General features: G+C 39.9%; 1 pseudogene; it reads right to left on the reverse strand.

Moving 5' to 3' along the window:
• Positions 1-941: 941 nt before the first annotated feature.
• Positions 942-3,200, reverse strand: LOC149171246 (kinesin-like protein KIN-14L pseudogene; annotated as a pseudogene).
• Positions 3,201-7,764: the final 4,564 nt, after the last annotated feature.

The following is a 7,764-nucleotide window of genomic DNA, read 5'->3' on the forward strand; positions in this document are numbered from 1 at the left end:
CCGCAGGCAGGGATTCGAAATTTAAGTTTATTTGTTGATAAGGTCATTATGGACTTACTATATTGTCCGTTCCAAAGTTGAAATGGAAAGGGGTCAGTATCTAAATAAACTATTAATGACGTTTTCAAAAGATAACCTTAGCCGTCAAAAATACGTTCTGCCCCTTCCAAGGACTTCACGCCGACGGTAATTTAAAAAATTTCAATGTATTTTACCGGCAAAATGGCCTCTGACGGTCAAAATGACCGTCAAATTCCAACCCTGGTGCAGAGTTTATCTCTTTTTGAAGGTTATTACATCAGGGTTTCCCACCTTCATCGCCTGCTGATCAGGTGGTGTCTTGCAAGTTCGCCCTGCATGCCCATTTGGAGAAGCTGTTATCTTCGATCCCACGGGTGCTTTTCCGTCAAGTGAATTTCGCCTAGGGTGACCACTTCCTGAATTGTTGACCACTGTAAGTGGCTGCTGCCTGTTTGAGATGGTTGGCTCTGTCCACCACTAGATAATCTTCGCTCACCGCTACAGACAGGGGGTGATAATTCAACTTGAATTGTAGATCTTTTTTCACCATTGATTAGTTTTCCAAAGGACTGTAGTGACTTTTTAATTTGAGAAGTCTTTTTCGATGCGAATGGAGCCACAGTATCAGTTCCTGTATTTGTTTCACCCTCTGTACCACCACTTTTTAGCCCTGATAAATTTCTACGGTCATTTCCCAGACTACTTTGACGGTTGCCATTTTGTTTGCCTATCGACGTCTCATTAAGCTTGGCTCTCTCCCCTGAATCTACCAACTTGTCATCTTGGGTAGCCATCCCAAAACTATAAATACCATTTTGTACCTCAACTTTGCTTATTCCAGGCCCTTCAAGGCTCAATCTACGAGTTCGCATTGGCGTTTGGAGTTTCTGTTTGTCAATAAGTGGAGATTCTCTCATATTCTATAACTGTGCTACTTCTGCTTCTTTCCTCGCCAACGCCTTCTTCAAACTGTCTACCTGCTCTCTAAGCTCACGAACTTCTCCACTTTCTTTATTCAAACGTGCAACACCAAGTTCAACAGAGGACACCCGTTCAGCGAATTTAAGGGTGCTTATTGTCTCTCCATATGAATCCGGTTCAGGACTTACGTGCACAAACATCAGTCTTTGCCTTGCCCCTAATGAATCCTGAAGCAATTGAGTCAATTTGCTATTTCGATATGGCACATGCGACTTCCTCTGTGCCAATGCTGCAATAACGTCTCCTAGAGATGAAAGGGACTTGTTTATGTATTGTGCCTCCTTCAAACGATCTCCAGTTACTTCAGATTTATCCACCCTCTCACTTCCAGCAAGATCTACCAAATTAAGGCAGCTATGAAGGTTACACCCAGAAACACGATCTGTACCTTGCACATGCACAGTCAACACACTGTGAGAACGACTGCTGCGGTCATTTAGTGCAGTATAGCTAACAGTGCGATTCTTTTGGCCAAAATTCATCAAATCCAAAAACAGAAGTTGCTTTAACAGGCATAAGTATAGCATCCTGTACATTAAATCCTTATGACCATTATTTCGAATATCTAATTTCTTGCTTGAGGTGTATGCTCCGAGAAGATCCCTCACTTGTTCGTTGTATATCTCTATCATTTGGACGGAGACTTCATACACCATTAAATCTTTCCTCTTTTGAGACAACTCGAAGAGGTCACTGAGTGCTCTATAGTTGACTCCCATCTCCTTTTCAGAAGCACCTGTTGGACCGCTCATGGTGTGGGTTTTCCCAGATCCTGTTTGACCATATGCAAAAATGCAGACATTGTAACCATCCATTACAGATCGGATCAATGGCTGTGTATCCGTGTAAATTTCCTCTTGTGTAGAAGATGGCCCAAAAACCTTATTAAAATTGAATATCCTCTGTACATCTTTGCCCATTTTGGATGTATTGACCAGGAGGGATCCATCCTCTCCAATCAATTCCACTGCACTGTGGGCTTCAGATTGACCTCCAAAATGGGGTCGGATTCTGCAGTATACCCTTATGCTTCCTTTGAGTTCTTGAAGGCTATTATAAAGGATCTTGTTTTCTTCCAGAACTCTGTGATATCCACTAGCAGCATTAGAAATTCCTGCGACCTGGTTATCAAGCAATTCAAAATGCTTTCGCCACTCTGCCTGAAACCCTTGTACATCTTCCCGTGCTCTGAGTAATAAGTCTCTTATGTCCTTGACTTCTTTTCTTTGTGCTTCCAAACGCATCTGATGTTCCTGACTTATATGCAAAGGTTTTGGATCCTGACTTTGAAAAGGTGAACAGTCACCATTTCTCTGGTGTGGAGAATCCAAAAGGAGTTGATTGTCTTGATCCTGGCTTTTCTGAATCAGGGGAAATTTGTATTGTTTATTTTCTGCAAAAAATGCAATGATAAGATTTATGAATGCTTGCATCGAGCCCGGTGCAGCAGTTTGTATGGCTTCAACAAGGTTCTGATCAACATTTCCCTTGTCATTTGTCATTTCTACAGCAAACCGCTTTAACCAAGCTCCCATTGTGTCTTTAGATTGAAAGATGTCACCGAGTCGTTTTTCTCCGTCATCCATGTTTATATTTGATAGGTCTGGCAGAGTTTCAGTGTCCCTTACAGGCACACAAGGAGTTGAGCGTTGAAGGAAATTTCCTGCGCTTCGTGGAATCACGGGGGACCTCAAAGGGCCTGCATATTTCCAACAGCCGTTTCCTCCACACTGTTTCCATTCATAATAAGATTTCAGCGCCAATATACAGTCAACAATCTTTGTCGTAGAACCCGGCCGCAAGCTTTCCTGCTCTAAATGAGTAGCTTCAAAAGTAGGCAACTTCATCTCTTCAGCAGCTACGAGAAAATTCCTAACATTCTCAAAATATTGATAAGCAGATAAAGGCCGTCCCTCAGGAGGAAGTGATGAAACATGATTTGCAACGACCTTAGACACTGTGCCTGGCTGAACCTTGTTGATAAGATTACATAATATGATCCCATTTCTCAAGCAAAGACGAAACTCCTCCTCAGATGGCTCGCATGGAATATCTAGAGAACCAACCATGCTCTTTATCCATGCTGTAGCTTGAAACCTCCTATTAGCAGCTTCCTCTGCTTTCAGTGAAGCCAAACGACCTTGCGATCCACTACTTTCTGCGCTAGAAACCTGTAAATCCGTGGCACTCCTGAACATATCGTCGGAAAATGCCTCGTGCCTTCTCTGACAAAACGAACTTCTGGGAGGAGGATAGGGAGAAGTGCTGGAAACCAATGGGGAGGGACCCTGCTGGGAGTAGAATCTGGTTCCAGAGACATTTTTTCCTCTTATTCGACAAATCTCAATAGAAAACTGAAAAACCGCAACTGGAGAGGCTTGGCCCTGAATGCGAACTCAATCAGTACGGTTCAGCAAGTGGGTATGTACCATTTACTACAGATACAGCAACTGATCAATCAATCCAATTCAACAAGGCCTTGAACTCTCTTTCTCGAGAATAAATTTCAAAATACTCGATGCTTTAGGTAACTTGTTTTCATTCTCGAAGAGGACTGTTTTCGAAATGGGTGCGAGCGGAGAATGGGTGCGAAAGGAGAGCTTATATGAGAATTTTAATGGGGATTTCCTTAGTATTAGTATAGAAGACCGAACAAGTCCAATCCCAACGGTCAAGTCGAATGTTGAGCTCTCAAACACATCCGAAGCCGACGAGAAGCCCAACTATCTTAGTCGGATAAACACATCATAACTTCCCGTGGACCTACCCTGGCCCCGATAATGCAATCTTTTATAAGTGTGTAATGTTAATTTATTTAGCTTTAAAGAATAAGAAAGGAGTTGATGTGACCATCGATTTTTAAATCTCTCAAATTGAATTTTCAACTTTCATCGACACAAGTTCGTATTTTTATTGAGATCACAAAGGAAATGGAAACATGCTATTGAAAATAAATTTTCTAATATTTTTCTAATTTTTTTGTCAGATTTTCTAATATTTTGTCCGTGTCCGTGGGATGGGAGCCCTTCAATAAATCTTGAATAAGAAAGAGGGTCTCCCAAAACAATTAGACAATCTTTCTTATTTTCTTTGTCTAATTTATCTGTAGGTGAGGGATACGCAGGACGCTGTTGAACCACGGAGACCCCAGAGAGCTACAGCTTCCGCTTTGGTATTAGGACCACTTCCGCAACTCCAATGCACCCTGTATGTCAAACAAACTATTAATTCATCAAACAGTTATATATCAAACTATTATCTTTTGTGATTTACTTATGGGAAACTAGATTATCAATTGAATAATTAGTCTTTTGTCCAAAAATAAATATTGAGGATACAAAAGCTATTATTATAGAGAGTGTTTATGTGAGTACATATATATGCAAAAAAAGAGAACATGCTAGAAAAACCAAAATGACAAAGATATTGTCAGTGAGAAATATGTCGTGTGGGAGTGCCAACCATGATTGGGAGCTATTGTCTTGCTTGGAAATTCAAGGTAATAAAATCGAGAGTGAGAAATTGCAATCAAAACTTGGAAATTAAGGTGAGAGGAAGCACCTGCTTGATAACCAAAGGGAGGTTGTTCAAGTTCCAAAAGATTTGCACCATGGATTTCGTGAGACTATCACTATGATTCCTCATCGAACCAAGAACAAGGAAAATTTTAGGGCAGAATTTCACTAATTGGCTAGTTTTTGGACATTTTTTGAAAAAAGTATTCACCCATTTGGTTAAAAAAATTCATATATATATATATATATATATATATATATATATATATATATATATATATATGCGCCAAAAATTTACCAATTTTAATAGTAAATTACATGTTTTTTATTGAATATTCACCTACATTCTATATGTATGACTTTTCAAACTAGAATATTCACCTATAATATTATAAATAGGCATAATATTTGAATCCTTAAAAAATACCTTGACCAAAAGAGCCAATTGTGGAAGAGTTCATTTCCCTGGTGCAACCAGAGGAAACCCATGTTGTGAGTAGGGGATTTATGATATCCCGGTAGCCCCTCTCCCTGTTGAGATAGATGTCTAGCACAAGAAAAGAACTATAGAGGACCAAAATGACTCCAACCTCACTCGGATAAGGAACCACCAAAAATTCATACAACATAGGTTAAAATTCAATACGAAGGATGTCCAGATCAAGAGGACTTGTACAGTCCCCAGTAGCAAAAATTGAAACAACAATCCTCCATGCTAACAGATGATAGAGGAGGGTGGGGAGTGACTTCACCACTCCTGTAGAATTAGGAAACCAAAGCAGAGGAGTAACGATGAACTAAGGATTTGTGATATCACTTGCCTTGAGACTTGCCTTAAGGTGTGAGCCATTGAGTGTACTCACCATATTAATTGGTATCATGTGTGGGAAAGTGGAGAGTGAGCTAACCCATCCTCCTCGTCCAATGATCAGGTGACAGTAGGTTGCATACTTCCTCTTGCCTCACACTTTTAATGTGTTTACCACCCCGAGCTGGGATTATATGAGTATATATTATAATTTATTAAAATTGTATAAATATATACTTTTGAATTTCAATAATTGGTTTGTCAATTAATATTATTAATAAATCATTATTATTAAAGATACTTTAAGAAATATAAATACTTTATTTAGATTATTGAGAGTCTAAATGTTAGATATGTTTTGTAATATATAAAAGTTACATATGTCAATTGGAGTTATCTTGGGTGTGTAGGTTTTAACCCCGTATAGAAATTACCTGCATACGAATTCTAAAACACAGAAAATAAACAATGTGAGAGCATAACACATAAAACACATATACACAAAGATTTTCCCCTGTAAACCAAGACGGAACTACCAGATTGATTTTTCATTATATTCCTTTCAATGTTACCAATGGACATGGATGTACTGTATCATTGGAACTTACACTTATTAATATAACAAGAGTTGGCACATTTCATGCATGTGTTGTACTGTATTCTATGTTATCTGGTTTACTCTAAATGATATATGTATATGTTTACTTACGCATGCATGTATAGCTACCTGTGTATGTATGTATGAATCTTTCTAAAATGTGTTGTTAGTTTAACCATCACTTTGGATTGCTAGCTAACTTGCCTTCCATGTTGTGATGCATATTTTCTCGTGTGTTGCCTTCTTAACTACATGCTATCAAACATTTCCAAGGAGCGCACTCGTCTCAACCCCCATGTGTTAGAACTTCTCATGCACCTTCCTTGGCTCACTGTAGCTGTCACACCCTTGCTACCAATAGAGTTATCTTACTTTCCTCTGTGCGAAATCATGGTCAAGGTATTACCATACAACCCACTGTTGGGACTCCTACACCAAATAGTCTGGGGTCTAATTGGGACTTCTTATCGAGGAGATCCCCTGAAATGTTGATTGGTCCAACACCATCAACATTTTGGTGCTAGAAGGAGGGCCCAATCACAAGCTGGGCCCTCATCATCTGTTTTGAATCTTCGCACATCTATCATGGAGTTTGTTATAGTTCACCCTCCGAAATGTCTGTTCAACAGACATATCTTTCACGTCGAGAGGGAGTTCTGGGATCACTTTTCGCAAATCATGTATGATGGTGAAGGCGAAGTGGCCTGGCCTAAGCACTTAGATGATTTCCATGCACCATGTAGGGCATGGAAGATTTTAATGAAATAGAGGTGTTTTCGTTGCTTGCACACACACTTCATGACCACCAATCACAATGGTGTGGCACACTACCTCATAACTCCGTGCACTCATTCAAGCAGTTCAGTGATTTAATCGGATCTGTTTTCCACCATTTTGATCTTGAAGAGTTTGATAAAAATTTGTTAAAACAATGGAAGGCCTTGCACGAATCACCCATGGAGTTTCAGAGCACTTCCGTCTATTCATGTTTGAAGCCTCAAAAAGTCAAATGAAATTTCAGTGTCCCATGGATAGATTCAAATACTTCCTTGTCCAATCTGTCAATCCCAAGAAGAATTTCAAGCTTAAACCCTACTCAACATACCTCGGTGATGGAGCTACACAATCACAGACAAACATGGTCATTGTCACAAGTGACTATCCATCGTCCCCTCATCAAATAGCTCCACCATCGCAAAGTGATGTGGGAGAGCATGCACACACCTCTATTCAACCATCACATCCTCCTAACATCGCTCCTTATGATTTTTGCGCAGACTTGGTTGTGAGTCTGATACCTTTTCACATGTATTTTGTACCTAAGGCTATGTCTTCGAACTGGGATAATCCTTCGGATGACACTGTCTTGTGTTCTTCCATTCCAGACTATACATGTATTTTGAACAAGGATTGATCTATCGACGGAGTTGGTGTTGCACAACCAACATGCACTGAAATTCATGAAGAGCATGACTGAGAGCTTGAACATCCACCGCCAGCAAATGACCATCCCTGTCTGTCCATACCTCCTCCATTTTTTTCCCGACCTCCTTGGTGATCCTGCCATCCTTGATTTTTCATGTGTATCTCTATCCACGGAAGCACCCATTGTTGATCATTCACAGGACACACTGGATGTCAGTCCATCATCTGAAAATGAAGAGTATCGACAATTCTTTGAAAATCCACTTGATTTTTCATATATATTTTCTGAAAATGCAGAGGATGAATATTCTTGCTTCTCATCTACCCCTCTGTTCGATTCATTGAATCATGAGGATGCTGACCAACATCCTGCATTTTCTGATCTTAGTTGTCATGATCTCTTCACCCCATCATTC

The sequence above is a fragment of the Pinus tabuliformis genome, chromosome 4_2 (genome assembly GCF_031772625.1).
Source record: "Pinus tabuliformis cultivar Carrire ecotype Pingquan chromosome 4_2, CPIR1, whole genome shotgun sequence".
Lineage (NCBI taxonomy): Eukaryota > Viridiplantae > Streptophyta > Pinopsida > Pinales > Pinaceae > Pinus > Pinus tabuliformis.